Below are 16,029 nucleotides of genomic sequence, written 5' to 3'. Positions count from 1 at the left end.
TACAACTCAGGTCAGAGAGGTCTTTTCCTGCTTTCTCCTCTAGGGTTTTGATGGTTTCCTGTCTCACATTCAGGTCCTTCATCCATTTTGAGTTTATTTTTGTGTATGGTGTAAGAAAGTGGTCTAGTTTCATCTTTCTGCATGTTGCTGTCCAGTTCCCCCAGCACAATTTGCTGAAGAGACTCTTTTTTCCATTGGATACTCTTTCCTGCTTTGTCAAACATTAGTTGGCCGTACATTTGTGGGTCCAATTATGGGGTCTCTATCTATTCCATTGGTCTATGTGTCTGTTTTTGTCTGGCACCTTTCTTCTTGCTTTTCATCACCCTCTCTGTGGACTCTGCTGGCCCCTGCTGTGTTGCCCCACACTCAGATTTCTAGGGTTCATCTTTGCTTGGGGCTCAGGGTTTCGTTTTTGGGAGATGTGGCTTAAGTCCAGGAATGAAGCCAGCTGGAGAAACAGCAAGGTATCCAGCAGATTTTGACATGGGCTCCCTGCATAAGATAATTTATTGAGTACCTACCATGTGCCAGGCACTGTTTCTAATCTAGGACTTAGCATCCCCATTTTACAGATGAGGGGACTGAGGCTCAGAGTGGTTAAATAACTTGTCTGAGTTCGCAAATCTAATTCTAGATTAGATACTTACATCAAGGACATCTCCCCCATTGCTGCCGATCCTTCTGTATCAGAAAGGCTCCCTGCAAAGGCTAATCCCTTGGGGAGTGAGGTCTGCTGAATAACAGAGCTCTGTTAACACACCTGTAACATGGGAGTAGTTTCCTCTGACTTGGCACTAGGTAACGTGCTCCAGGCACAGGCCAGTCAGAAATATAGGGATGGGGAAGACCGATTGAAAAGTCTGCTCTAGCATTTTTTAAGGAATGTGATTTTAATACACTGGGCCGCTGCTTGAATCAGAAACAAAGACACAAAAAGGAACTGCTAAGTGAAATGAATGTTAATGAAAAAAAAAATTACTAGGCCTCCATTATGCAATCACACATTGCAAACTAAAAATATTTTTTTAAACATGCAAGCCCTATTTGCTGGAGTTAGAAATAGAATGAAGAGCTCTAATTTGTTCTGAATAACAATCACATTAACACCACTTACCACATCTGAATTTTCGGATACTTCAGGGGCTAAGTGAATGTGATTTTAGTGATTATTAATGCCAGCCTCCCCCCCCCCCAAAACCGCAAAACTTAAACAAAATGGATCAACAGGTAGTGATTAAGCACCTACTGTGTGCAGTACGTTGCGCTGGCAGAAAGAACAAAGGCCCTAATACTTGTGTTGACAGCATAGGTAACTGTTACAAAGAGGGCAAGACAGAGTGTGTACTCTGGAAGGAAATGGGCTTTAGAGAAGGCGTAACAGTGTAGGTGAGAACTGAGCTGGGCTTGCAGTGATAGTGGAATTCAGCAGATGGGTGGCCACATCGAGTCCTGGGAGGAGTGTTCCATGAGAATCCTTCAGTTCATTTTAATAGGCAGTGTCTAAGGGCCCTTCTGAATGGAAATTAAACCCACAAGACATGCTTTAACCCTGCCAATAATTTTTTTAATGTTTTTAAATTTATTTTTGAGAGAGAGAGAAAGAGAGAAGAAAGATTGAGCATGAGTGGAGGAGGGGCAGAGAGAGACGGGGACAGAGGATCCGAAGCGGGCTCTGTGCTGACAGCAGAGAGCCTGATGTGGTCCTTGAGCTCATTAACCATGAGATTATGATCTGACCCGAAGTCGGATGCTTAACCGACTGAACCACCCAGGTGCCCCAACCCTACCAATATTTTCAAGGGTTACCTCCTCCTCCTACTGGCCATCACTGACCCAGTTTACCCTCTAAAAAATGTTAGGAGCCAGAACTCTCTGATCCTTCCTCTCTCACGTGGACAGAGATGTTGTATAGAATTCAGCACAGCCTGTCCTGCCTGGGCACATGTGTGTCTACACTCGAAGGGTTCTAGATTCTGCGTGGGTGCAAACCTGTGTTATATGGACCATGCTTCATTAGGATGGAGATGTGTTCAGAACCACGCAGAAGGTTCTATAGGGCTGTAGAGTGGAAGCAGGCAGGGCCACCCACAGAGACTCACACTCTTTGTACAAAGTTATCCACCAGGAAAGCTACCCAAAACAGACAGAGAGGAGAAGCCCAGGTGATAACTCCTTTAACAATAGCCCACCATTGGCTTCTTTCATGTCTGCTGCCTGATTTCTTTTCAGCCTAGTTGTGGGGCACACCCGAGGCCTGGCAACAGCCTTAACCATCCTTTCTGCCCCTACCTGCCTGGGTCCCTTACTAGTTCACGCACCACATAGCCATGCCATGCTGTCTGCAGCTGCAAAGTCAGGGCTGGGCTGTCCCAGAGGACTTTAGAAAGAGATGTTAACTAGCACAGTGGCGGTCATGGCTGACTGTCTTGTCCTCACCCAGGGAACACATGTGTTCACGCCACTGCTCAGGGCCGTTAGCCTATAAACTCCAGGCTGATTGGGCCTAATTAATGCTCCTGAGCGTGTTTTCTTCTGTAGCTTAAGACACAAGCTCAGTGACAGAGTCATGCCTCATGTCCCCCTGAATGCAAATGCCAGTCTGATGGAAGTCCTAATGGGGTTCTCTTAGGATGCAGTTCTCTTAGGACCTGGTCCCTAGGAGTGGAAGCAGGCAGTCGGGTAAGACCAGAAAGCTCAAGCGGAGCAGTTATACTTGGCAGTAAGTGTGTGGCACTTGCTCACTGTTATTGGCCTCAGCCACCCGCCCCACTGATGGCCCCATGCCCATCACATCTCTTAGGCATGTTGTGAACAGTAGAATGAAGCAGTAACAATGGGAAACCACTTTATAAGGATAAAACCTTTTAAATGGAGGCTGCTTATATTTTTTTGCAGCCAAGTAGTCCCCATCCGTTCACCAGGCTGGGCTAAATTGACCATTTGCTTTGGAGGTCTTTAAAATAGGTCCGTGGGGAGTCGGCTCAGGCCTCAGTGCCATTTACCAATAAGGTGAGCTTGGCCAGTGACCAGAGTCCAGAGCTCCCAGCTTGCAAGACTCTCAGGCAGAAATGGGAAGGGTCCAGGCTGACTGGCGCCTCGGGGAGCCCGGGTTCCATTTCATCCCCAACAGCATAGAGATGCCCCACAAATAGAGGTGTTAATCTGAGGCTTTGTCGTCTGTAAGAAACGATCCACAATACGTCCTGATATCCGGAGCTCCTGCCCTTCCTTCACAAATATTTGCCCAGGGGTATAGAGAGTAGAGGTAGCTATGGAGAAGAAAGGATGGAGCATGGTGCCTGGCTGCAAGTGCAGGTGTGTGTGGTCAGACACCTGTCAGCTTCACTTGGTGTAGATGCAAGTTCACTCATTCACTGAGTGCCTCCCATGTACCTGAGTTACGAGACAGGACTATTACTCTCATCCTTAGCTTAGAGGTGAGGAAGGTGGAAGCCAAGCCACCTGCTCAAGGTCATCCGGGTAATAAGTGTAGAATCAGAATTCAAATGCACATGTTTGGACTACAGATCCCCGACTCCCAACAGGCTAAGACCAGTACGCTGACGATGATCCTTCCTGCGGACCAAGCTCTTTGCTCTTTGCACAGCGGTCCCATGCTCCGCTTTTAAATCTTCACAGCAGAGCAGTGAGGTGATTATAATGCTGGGTGTTGTATGCTCCACTGTGCATGTTAAATGAAATGATGCCTATGGAAACACTTAGTAAATTGTAAGATGCTCTCCAAATATGATATAATTACTGCCTCCAATTTACAGGTGAGGAGAATAAAATCAGAGAGGTTCAGTGGCTTGACTAAGGACACATGGGAACAAATGGAAGAGTAAGGATGCCAGCCCAGGTCTTAGAACTTCAGGACTGGTGTTAGTTGTTTCCTTGACACAATCAAGGGAAGATTGGTTCTGGATTTGTCCTTCCCTTCCCTGTTTTTGTTTTTTTTTCCTCAGTGTTTATTTTTGAGATAGAGCGCATGTGCACAGGGGAAGGGCAGAGAGAGAGGGGGACAGAGGATCTAGAGCAGGTTCTGCGTTTACAGCAGCAAGCCCAGCGCAGGGCTCGAACCATACGGGGCTCGAACTCAAGAACCACAAGATCTTGACCTGAGCCAAAGTCAGATGCTCAACTGGCTGAGCCACCCAGGTGTCCCTATCCCCTCCCTGGTTTTGTCCACCCCCATCCCCCATCACCACCACCCCACCCCCCCCCCCCCCCCGCTGCCTTCTAGATTGTTGCCAAATGAAAATTAGGCAGAGAACTTCAAAGGGTCTAAGCTAACTTTTCTTAGCTGCCTTTTCTCTTCTTTCGTAGTCCTTATGAAACAGCGTGAAGTCCAGGATGGAGTCAGGGAGAGTGTCTCAGCATGGGGACAGGGGTGCAGAAGCTGCAGCAGAGGGGTCATCTGTGTGCCTCCTGCTGTCTCCTGGTTGTCAGAAGAGCCCTGGGACAGGGAAGCAGGTGGAATGAACCATTTTGCCCTATGGATGGACGAACACATTTTTTATGATCTCTTAAAACTGCGAACGTAGGTTATCTTACAATTGTGAGTTAAATGGAAATCCAAAGTGTACATATCCCTGGAACGTGTGTGCGCGCACATGCAGTATTTTAAAAATAGAGATATCATATTTTGTTTGGAAGATCTTGGGCTTGATACTGAAAAGATAATAAGGAAACAGCTGCTAAGCATCAGCTCTGTAGTGCAGATTCATATGCTGTGACAAAGTGCCAGAATTGTATCTTCCACCTGAAGCAGAGGCAGTAATTCTCTGTTGCTAACAGTGTCTTCCTTCCTTGTTTATTTATTACATTTTGAAGAGATAGGAAATTAGGATTTATTTTACATCTTCTGGAGGCAGAAGCTATGTTGAGAGCATTTGTATGTGTCTGCTCATTTATTCCTTACAACAGCCTTGAATAAGTGGTATTATTATGTGAATTTTTAAATTTTATTTATTTATTTTGAGAGAGAGAGAGGGACAGAGAGAGACAGAGAGAATATGAATCTCAGCAGGCTCTGCAGGGTCAGCAAGCAGCCCGATGCAAGGCTCCAGTTCCCACAAGATCGTGACTTGAGCTGAAACCAAGAGTCAGGTGCTTAACTGACTAAGCCACATAGGCGACCCATATGAATTTTTTAAAAACATTTTATTTTAAGTAATCTTTACACCCAACATAGGACTTGATCTTAAAACCCTGAGATCAAGAGTTGCATGCTCTACCAACTGAGCCAGCCAGGTATCCCTATTATATGAATTTAATTTTTTTAAATCCTTATTTATTTTTGAGAGAGAGAGACAGACATGAGCAAGGGAGGAACAGAGAGAAAGGGAGACACAGAATCGGAAACAGGCTCCAGGCTCTGAGCTGTCAGCACAGAGCCCAACGTGGGCCTCGAACTCAAAAACCGCGAGATAATGACCTGAGGTGAAGTCAGAAGCTTAACCGACTGAGCTACCCAGGCACCCCCCTATTACATGAATTTTTAAGATGAAGATTCAAGTTTCACAGGTAGTAAGAAATGACAGCAAGAGATTAGTGTAAACATGTCTGACTCCAGATCTACGCTCTTTTGTCAGTGGACTGAGAAAATCCATTTTCGTTTTCCTTCTTCTTCATTCCTTCTTTAATCGCAGATCTTCCATCAGAATCTTTCCTCCTGTCAGAAATATACCTTTTAAAAATTTCCTTTAAGGGGCACCTGGCTGGCTCAGTTGGTTAGGCATCTGACTTCGGCTCAGGTCATGATCTCGAAGTTCATGAGTTTGAGCCCCAAATCGGGCTCTTTGTTGTCAGTGCAGAGCCTGCTTTAGATCCTCGGTCTGCCTCTTTCTCTGTCCCTCCCCCATTTGCTCTGTCTCTCTCTCAAAAAAAAAAAAATACTCTTTAATGAGGGTCTGCTTGTGGCAAACTAGAATTTTGTTTATTGGATAATGCCTTCATTTCTCTTATTCTTTTTTTAAAAAACTATTTTATTAGTTTATTTTATTATTTTTTTAATGTTTATTTATTTTTGAGAGAAACAGGGAGAGACAGGGTGCAAGCTGATGAGGGGCAGAGAGAGAGAGGGAGACACAGAATCCAAAGCAGGCTCCAGGCTCTGAGCAGTCAGCACAGAGCTGGATGCGGGGCTCGAACCCACGAACCATGAGATCATGACCTAAGCTGAAGTCGGACGCTCAACTGGCTGAGCCACCCAGGTGCCCCTTTATTTATTTATTCTTTAAGTAATCTCTACACCCAATGTGGGGCTCGAACTCACAACCCTGAGATTAAGAGTCACACGCTCTACTGACTGAGCCAGCCAGGTGCCCCCATTTCTCTTATTCTTAAAGAATGTTTTTTAGGTATAGAATTCTCAGATGACGGTTACTCTCTTCTACCATGTTGAGGGTATTTGACCACCACCTTTTGACTTAAAATCATTTAAAGGTAACTTGTCTCTTCTCGTTGGCTGCTTTTAAGATACTCTTTTTGTCTTTGACGTTCTGTAGTCTCACTAAGTTATAACTAGTTGTGGGTTTCCTTTTATTCATTCTTCTTGAGATTCATTGGCATTCTTGAATATGTGTATTGGTATCTTTCTTCACTTTTATAGCCATTATCTGTCCAAATACTTTCTCTCTCTCTTCCCTTGCTAGGGCTTCACAAAGACACATGCTAGTTTCTAGTTTTCATGTCTCTTAAGCTCTCTCCGTATTTTTCTGAGTCTTTGTCTTTCTGTGTTGCATTTTGGTTAGTTTATTTTGACCTAGCTTCTAGCTCACTACTTCTTTCTCAGACTGTATCTAATATGCTATTAAGTCTGTCCACAGATTGTGATTTTAGTTATTTATTTTTATTTGTAAAAATTCCCTTTGGTCCATTTTCCCCATATATTCTTCATTATTTCTCGCAATTTGTTGCTGTTGTTCCTTGTACATAATTTCAAGCTTGTCTTTAATTTCCTTGATTACATTATAGCCATTATTATAATCAGAACCTAGATATTCCATTGTCTGCAGAAGTCCCTGACCAGTGAATTCCTTCTTCTCTTGCCAGCTCATCATGCTCTTAGAGATATTTTTTTTAAAAAATGTATTTTGTACAAGATTTTTCAGTTGTTTTTAGTGCAGGGGTGGGGGGGGGTGGTGGTCAAAGTACTTAGCCTACTATAATGCCAGAAAAAGAAGTTTAGAGTATTTATTTGAGGAGGGCACTTGTTGGGATGAGTACTGGGTGTTGTATGTAAGTGACGAATCATGGGAATCTACTCCTGAAGCCAAGAGCACACTGTGTACTCTGTATGTTAGCTAACCTGACAATAAATTATGTATATATGAAGAAAGAAATTCTGTTAAAAAGAATTGACAAAATTGGGGCACCTGAGTGGCTCAGCCAGTTAAACGTCCAATTCATGATCTCAGCTCAGGTCTTGATCTCAGGGTTGTGAGTTCGAGTCTTGTGTTGGGCTCCATGCTGGGTGCAAAGCCTACCTAAAAAAAAAAAAAAAAAAAAAATGGCAAATTATGAGTGGGAAGAGTAACCCAATGGAGATTGGCCTCTGGGACCTAGAATTGTCCACACTGTACGGAATGTAGTTTATGAACACCCTGAACAGTGCATGTGTGCCTTAATGAGAAGCCAACCAGCATGGCTTTCCAGCCCAAGTGGTAGAGTGATGGAGGCTTGTTCTGCTCTGTGCCCCACCCCGCAAGGACACGACCCCAGAAGTAGTACAAGCAAACAAGATGAGGAGGTTTTCAAGAGACCTCCTATTTGAGGGATCATTTTATCTCTAAGGGGTTAGAGGCACCCTGAGGAGAGGAGGCTGGGTAAGACTTGTCTCCCAGTTGCTGCTATGAGTCATGGAGAGCCACTGGGGCTTGGTCTTGTCTCTGTTTGGAATTCAGGGACACATGTTACTCCAGCTCAGTGATCCTCTGGGAGTATCCAAAATGGACGTAGAGAGGACCATAGAGCACAAGCTGGCCTCAACCTCTCTCCCTATTTACCATATCCAATCCCTCAGTCCTCCTGATCCCACCTTCGAAGAAGTTCTAGAATCTCCCACCTTGGTCCAGGATGCTACCATCTCTCACCTGGACTATAATATTCCCCCACCTGCTTTCGGTACATCCACTCCCCATTCCATCTTTCCCTTACCCATTTCATTCCCCACAAGTTGGCCAAAGTTATCTTTTAAAAAACAAATCAGATTGTGACTGTCCCAAACTTTTAGACTACAATATCAGTGATTTCCTAAAACTGCTTGGATGAAGTCCCAGATCCCTAACCCGGCCCCCAGAGCCCCCTCATCCCGCATCCCTGGCCACTCCCTGCCATGTTAAAATTGTTCTCTTCACTTCCATTTCCTTCCATTTCCTGAACACATGAGAGCTCTTTCTCCTTGAGGATGTTTTCAGGGGCTGCTCCTTGTCCCCGCTCTCCATCCTCTTCCCTGGCTCACTCCTGTTCGTCTTGGGGAACTCACCTTAAACGTCCCTTCCTTTCCCTCATCTTCTGTCACTGCTGTTGCTGTCCACTCCCTAGAGCAAGCATTCTGTATGTCTTCATGTCTTCATCAGAGCCACTTCCCTCACTTGTGATTCCATCATTATTTTTGTCATGTCTGTTCATTGTGTGTCTTCCCTCACCACCTGCTGGGTGTTGGATTCATGTGTGTCCTGCTTGTCACTATATCTCCAACACAAAGTACAACGCCTGGCTGGAGTATGGTAGATATTGCTTCTCTAGAAAATAAGTCTATGAATGAATCTGGCTTCTGCCTCTATCCCTCCACTGGGACTGCTCTTTCTGAGTTCACCTGTGACCTCCCCATTGCTAAATCCAGTCTTTCTTCTCAGTCTTGACACTTGACGCTTCCTCATTGGAAGCCATTGTCAACCCTCTGCTTCTTTAGACATTCTCCCACTTTTCTCGTCCTTGGATTCTGAGACAACATTCTTTCCTTTGTTTTCTTCTGCCTCTCTAAGTTCTTCTTCTGAGTCTCCTTTGCTCACTTGCTCCAGAGTCCCTTAAATGTTAGCATCCTGCATGAATCCAACCTTCACTCTTTTCCTTCCTACACAATCTGTGATCAGCCTTAACTTTATCGTGGCCTCAGGTATCACATTTATTCAGGTGAACCCCAAACCTATGTGTCCAGCCTGGACCCCACCCCTGAGTACCAGATCCTTCTTTCTCATTGTATTTTGAAATACCTTCATTCCGATATGCCACAGATTCCTCAGTATTCACGTTTCCTAAATGTACTTAATTATCTTCCCTGCCAAACTTGTTCCTCTTCCAGCATTTCCAGTCTAGCTAAACACTTTCTCCACCTACCTAACTTCTGAAGCTAGAAGCTGTGGGAGCATCCTGGATAACTGCCAACACTGTATCCCATGTCCAGCCGTTATCACAACCTGTCTCTTACATTCTCCTCTTGCATCCCTGTTTCTGTGCACTACCACCAGCTTAGTGCAACCCCTGCTCTTACCTGGGCTTCCACCTTCTGGCCGTTTCCCCTCCGGTTCATTCCTAACACCAGTGCAGAGATCTTGCCCCAAAGAACAAAGCTCAATCATGCCACTTCTCTGCCTCACCTCCCACCTTCATTCAAAATGCCTATACCATAACGCCCATTCTCCTTAGGCTAATATGCAGGGTTCTTCAGATTTACCCCATTTTCCCTGCTGACTTTGCTTCTCTTCCCAACATCCCTCTTCCTCTGAACATTCTGAACATGCCATCCTTTCTCATCATGTGTTTATGGTGTCAATCAGGGGTTCTCAAACATTATGGGGCTTCCAGAATGACACAGAAGGCTTATTAAACACAGCATGCTGGATCTCACCTCCAGAGGTTCTGATTCCGTAAGTCTGAAATGAGGCCCAAGATCTGAATTTGTAACAGGTTCCCAGGGGCTTCTGGTGCTGTTGTTCTGGTGACCATTGTGAGAATCACTGATGTAGACGAGTCAAGAGTATGAGCCTGGGAGCACTGGCGCCAGCAATGAAATCCTGCCTCTGCCACTCACTTCCTATATCAGCCTCTCCATGCCTTACTTTGTTTTTCCATAGAATGAGGCTAATAATATGAGCTACCTGATAGGCTTTGGTGGAGGACTAACTGAGTTAATACTCAGAAAGCACTAAAAACAGTCAGTGCCTGGTTTGCTGTAAGTGCTCAGGAAATGTTCGCCGCCATCATTGTTTATTATATTTTCATCATTATTCGTATCCTTGGTTTTGAAGGTCTTTCTGCTCACCATCTTCTTCTCTTCCCTCAGGAATTAGTTTCTTTTCCGCGGTGCTTTTGCTAGCACTGCCTACCCCGAGGTCTTCCATGCCCAGTGTGCACATCCTACCATGTGCTTGCCACATGGCACTTAACCTCCTTGCCAGGGGTGGGTCTCACCCACCAGGTACCCCTCAAGGCTTCATTTTTGAGTCCTTGTCTGAAACATCATAGGGAACTCAAAATGTCTAATTAATTAAATGACCGAATTGGCATATACTGTAGAATTGATTACTGTATTGAAAAGATGGTCAAATGTGTCAAGTCTGGGGAGATGATGGACTACCAAGAAAAGGTGGGAAGATGGGGTGCCTGGGTGGCTGAGTCGGTTAAGTGTAGACCTCAGCTCAGGTCGTCATCTCGTAGTCCATGAGTTTGAGACCTCTGCCGGGCTCTGTGCTGACAGCTCAGAGCCTGGAGCCTGCTTCAGATTCTGTGTCTCCCTCTCTCTCTGCCCCTCCTCTGCTTGCACTCTCTCTGTCTCTCAAAAATAAATAAAAAAGAAAAAGTGGGAAGAGAATGATGTGGAAGTTTGGGAAGCTATAGTCAGTATGGTGAGATTGTGCTTCAGAAATATGGTCCTGTGGTTCCAGGAATGTCTGAACGCACATCACTTAGGATCATCTTAGGTGTAGGCAGTAAAAACAAAACTCCAAAACCCATTTCAGTGAACATAAACAACAGGGGTATTTATTACTTGTATAATGAGAAGTTTGGGGGTGGGGGAGTGACATCAGGGTTGATTAGTCCAGTGGTTGGTTCAATGATATCATCAAGGACCTGGGTTCTTTCTTTCTCCATTCTTCCCTTATGCTTATGCATTATGGTCACAACATAGTTGCAGAAGGTCACCGTGTGGCTGGACAAGACAACATCCAGCAGAGGAAGAGGTTGCTGCATCTCTCTTTTTAAGAGCCAGGAAAACATTTCCAGAAACATCCTCAGGAGGCCCCTCTCATGTTTCCGTGACCAGAGGGAGTGACATACCCATCCCAAACTTGCCCACAGGCAAGGGGCCTGCATGTGTTCTGACTGGATAGGGCCCCTGAGCTGGGCATAGGTCGCCTATGCTGAGTGGTAGCACAATTGGAGTTCTGTTGGAAAGGAGCAAGGGAGAGATGGATGTTGCTGAGGCAAGCAGTGGTGTCTGCTTCAAAGCCAGACTCAAAGCCCATCTGGAAGTTCATTTGATAAGCAACAGGCTAATAATTAAGTGACTTCAAAGGCCTTTTCTACTCTGAGAATCTATAATGAATTACATGAAGTCAAAGTGAAGAGACCTTTCCTCTGTCTGTTCGACCTGCAGGTCATACCCTGACCACAGCTGCCCCTCAGGGGACTGGCCTGGAGCCAAAGTCAGGTCATCAGGCTGCTTGTCAAGGGTGGAGACTCAGCCACTTGCCACTTTTCCTCATGAGCCCTGCCTGGGTGTCCACCTGGCACTCCCACGGCCACGTCTGTTCATCTCAGAGCAGCCCAACCCGGAGGCCTGGGCTTCAGAGAGAGCTCCAGGAGAGCTCAGTCCCATGTGCTGCCTCACGGACCCCAGGCGTGGAAGCAGATGCAAGGCTTCCTTCTGGTAAGGACCGGAGGTTCCTAGAGGCAGGTATAGTGGGAACCTGCCAGGGGGTTGGGACAAATAAGCAAAGGTTCTGAGTGATGATGCAGATGACAGTATCTTTGCTAAGGGTCTCTGATTTTCTATAGCCCCTCTTAAAACCTCTTCTAGGTGACCTGCCGAAGCAGACCCCCAGACTACCTGGATTTTGTGTTTCTTGCATATCAGATTTGTAGATAAGTGTAGAATAGGCTTATTGTTCATGGTCTTCCTCTTTGAACAGGAAAAGGGGGCTGATAAGAAACTGAGGGGTAGCAGACAGTGATCATGGACAGCAGTGGGCATCCGCAGTGGGCAAGAGGTTTGGGCTTTAGCCCAGGAGCAGTGGTGACAGCTTCTAGAAATTGTCTACTAGCCTGACATTCCAACACTTTCCCAGGTCTTCCGGACACACATGTCAGGAGCAGCTAAAATGAAATACAGTGGAAGATTGAGGCCAGACAGCAGTCCAGTGGGATTTAGTTGAGAGTGACTTCTGTGGCATCCACTGGGGGGTGAGATCATGCTTATTTGGCCGATATGAAATGTATTGTGTTATATTACATATATGTATTATATATGTATATAATATGTATGTGTGTATATATATGTATATAATGTGCATGTGTGTGTGTCTCCCTCTCTCTCTCTGTCTCTCTGTCTCTGTCTCTCTCTCTCTCTCTCTCTCTCTCTATATATATATATATGTATTATATTTTTTGTGTCTGTCTGACATCTTCAATCACATTGTCAACTCCCTGAGGGCAGATAGAGAACATTTTCTTTTTCCTATGTTCTTCACAAGGTCAGTACTCAGTGATTATTGACCAACTGAGTTTTTGTTGCATACCTATGCAATAAAACTTGATCAGCCAAGGTCCTAAAGTTTTCATTCATTGGAACAGAGTTGCCCTCTGTGTCTACCAAGCCCCGACTGAGATGGAACAGTGTCAGATGGCTCTGTCACTTGAGCTGGCCGGAGTGTATTTATTTCCTATGGCAGCCATAACAAAGTACCACCAACAGGGTGACTTAAAACAGCAGAAATTTATTATATCAGAGTTCTGGGGGATTGAAACCCAGTGTCAAGGTGTGGCAAGGCCATGCTCCCTCCCTAACCTGTAAGGGAATCCTTCCATGCCTCTACCCAGCTTCTGGTCGTTTGTTCGCAATCATTAGCATTTTGTGGCTCGTAGCCACATAATTCACGCTCCACCTTCGTTGTCACATGGCTTTCTCCCTGTGTGTCTATCTTCATGTGACTGTCTTATAAATACACCAGTCATACTGGATTAGGGGCCCACCCTATTCCAGTACGACCTCATCTTAGCTAGTGACATCTGCAATGACCCTGTTTCGAAATCAGCTCCCACTGGAGGTCCTGGGGGTTAGGGCTTCACCATGTCTTTATTGGAATTTACCCTGGAACACTAAGTGAGCTCATTCAGGGTGACAAGATAGAAACACACAAAAGGCTAGGGGTGAATATTAACAGAGAGAGAATCCCAAGCAGGTGTGGGACTTGATCTCACAAAACCATGAGATCATGATCTGAGCTGAAATCAAGAGTCAGACTCCTAACCGAGTGAGCCATCCAGGTGCCCCCCCTTTTGTTAGTTTTATACATCCTTCTAGAGTTTCATTTTGCAAATACAAGTCATTACAAATATATCTTATGTCTCCATCTTGTTTTTTCTCACTATACACACTTCTTTTTAACCTTGTTTTTTTTCCCTTCACTTATCTTGGCGCTCTTTTTCTATTAGTATGTTTAGAGCTTTCCCATCATTTTTTAAAAAGGGGCATAGTACTTCATTGTAGGGATGTACCCTAATTTATTCAACCAATCCCCTGCTGATGGACACAGGTTGTTTTCAGTCATTTGGCATTTATTACAAGTAATGCTGCAATGGGTAAGATTGCCATTTTGTATTGTACCTAAATGTACCTTAAAAATTCTGAAATGTCTATGAATTGTCAAGAGGACTGGAAACACTGGGTTCTAATAACCATATGCTGACCACTGGTTTGGACATTTTCCCAACCCTTATCCCCACCCCCCAATTTGTCATCTTCTTTTTCTTCTTCTTTTTTTTTCTTTTTTGGAGGGTAGGGAGGGGCAGAGGGAGAGAGAGAATCTTAAGCATGAAGCCTGACGTGGGGCTTGATCACATGAACCGTGAGATCATGACCTGAGCCAAAATCAAGAGTCAGAGGCTCAACAAACTGACCCCTCCAGGCACCCCCCCCAAAGGGAGTCTTTTTCAAGAAGAGAAGAAGAGGGTAGATTTTTGTGTGGATGTGATTCTGTTTCATTTGCACATGACAAGTGCGCTTTCCTGTGTTACTTGTCCAGGCACCTGGGTGTGCAGCCTTGCCTTGTTATGTCCATGCCATTTTATCCCAGAGTGGAAGGGAAGAAACCCTACTCACTGTTTGTTTTAGCACAGCCTGGGTGGCTGCTTGAGGACCAAGGATAAAAATGTCAAATGACAGTCAAAAGGCTCATTCTGTCACATGTACTGTCTCACCAGAACCCCATGAGGATGTGGGATTCCCATTCGCATTTTATAGACAAGGAAACAGTATCAGAGTGAAATCATTTGACAAAGATTCATGACTTGTGCTTTGTAGAAGGAGTATTTGAACCTACAAATTTCTCTGCCTCTAGAACCTGATGCTTTAGCTAATATATTACACTGCCTCCAGGGTCTTAAAAAAAAGTGTGATTTACAGTTATACCTTTTACCTTTTAAGTTTGCTGTTAGTGGTGGCATGGTGATGATGGTCATGACAGAGGTAAGAGAGCAGCTCTGAAAATGGGCCAGTTGGTGACATGCCCCAAAGAAGGCTTATAATGAGAATGCGTTTTTGTTCTCCTAACAAAGGTGATGGCTCAGCCTTTTTGGTCTGTCGCACTGTAATTGGCCCTATTGCCCCCTTTACTCTTTCAGTCCCCAAATATTTACAGTACAACTTCTGAATGTGAGGTATGGTGCTAGATGTGAGAGATAAGAGGGGTGAGCCACACCCTGGTCCTTGGAGCCCAGTTAGGACATGTCAACAGGAAGCTGCTGTGCCACCTGGGAAATGTGGTATTGGAATGCCATGATGTGTCGGGCTGGGGCCTGAATGTGATCAAAGAAATGAATTCACTGCAGTGGGGGAGCAGGGTGGGTGGTTTCCAGTTGCCTTGGGTCTTTATCATTGCTTGATGAAGGAAGGAAGTGAGGGTCCGGAAGTGGAGACTGTGGGCTAAGGTATTGAGCCATCCTTCTGCCCACAGCAGGGGGTGGGGGATGAAGCTGATGGTGACTGCAGCTCTGTAGGCTGTGGGCTCGGGTCGAAAGGTGGGTTGAAGGAAGGCTCCTCTCCCCTTTGCTGCTCCCAGCTCAGCTTTTCTCATGCTTGGCCATTCTGCTGGTGGCTCAGCTGGCCTCCCCTCACCCCCAGCTGGGACACTCACTCAGGGGGTTAGCATTCCACTAGATAGGATAGGGGGGATGGGCCAGGAGTTCGTAGGTCACTGAATCTGACCTTTTTTTTTAACACACTTTTTTTTAAAAAATATAATTTATTGTCAAGTCAGCTAACATAACAGTGTATACAGTGTGCTCTTGGCTTTGGGGGTAGATTCCTGTGACTCATTGATTACATACAACACCCAGTGCTCATCCCAAAAAGTGCCCTCTTCCATGCCCATCACCCATTTTCCCCTCCTCCCCCATCAACCCTCAGTTTGTTCTCTGTATTTAAGGTTTGCCTCCCTCTTTGTTTGAAACTATTTTTTCCCCTTCCCTTTCCCCCTGCTCATCTGTTAAGTTTCTCAAGTTCCACATATGAATCTGACCTTTTAAAGTTTGTTTATCCATTTTTGAGAGAGAAAGAGAACACAAGCAGGGGAGAGGCAGAGAGAGGGAGACAGAATCCCAAGCAGGCTCTGTGATGTCAGCACAGAGCCCAGTGTGGGGCTCGAACTCACGAACCCTGAGATCATGACCTGAGCTGAAATCAAGAGTTGGACTCTTAGGATACTTAACTGACTGAGCCACCCAGGCACCCTTGAATCTGACCTTTTAAATCACACCTCAGCAAAAGGATCTCCCACTGGAGCCTCTTGTCACAGGGAAGCT

At 45.3% G+C, this 16,029-nt stretch overlaps 1 protein-coding gene across 2 annotated transcripts in view; it reads left to right on the top strand.

Annotated features, from left to right (window-relative positions):
• The window catches only part of CRACR2A (calcium release activated channel regulator 2A), a 136,072-nt gene that overhangs the window by 8,011 nt on the left and 112,032 nt on the right, over positions 1 to 16,029 (top strand). Inside the window, exon 2 of one of the 2 annotated variants that reach the window (XM_027074069.2) lies at positions 11,606 to 11,878. The exons of the other annotated variant lie outside the window; for it this stretch is intronic. The gene's annotated coding sequence lies outside the window, so the exon portion shown is untranslated. The remainder of the gene's footprint in view (positions 1 to 11,605; positions 11,879 to 16,029) is intronic. 2 annotated transcript variants of the gene reach the window in all.

The sequence above is a fragment of the Acinonyx jubatus genome, chromosome B4 (genome assembly GCF_027475565.1).
Source record: "Acinonyx jubatus isolate Ajub_Pintada_27869175 chromosome B4, VMU_Ajub_asm_v1.0, whole genome shotgun sequence".
Classification (NCBI taxonomy): Eukaryota; Metazoa; Chordata; class Mammalia; order Carnivora; family Felidae; genus Acinonyx; species Acinonyx jubatus.
Note: the sequence above shows the minus strand (reverse complement) of the source record. Positions and strands in the feature narration are given on the sequence as shown.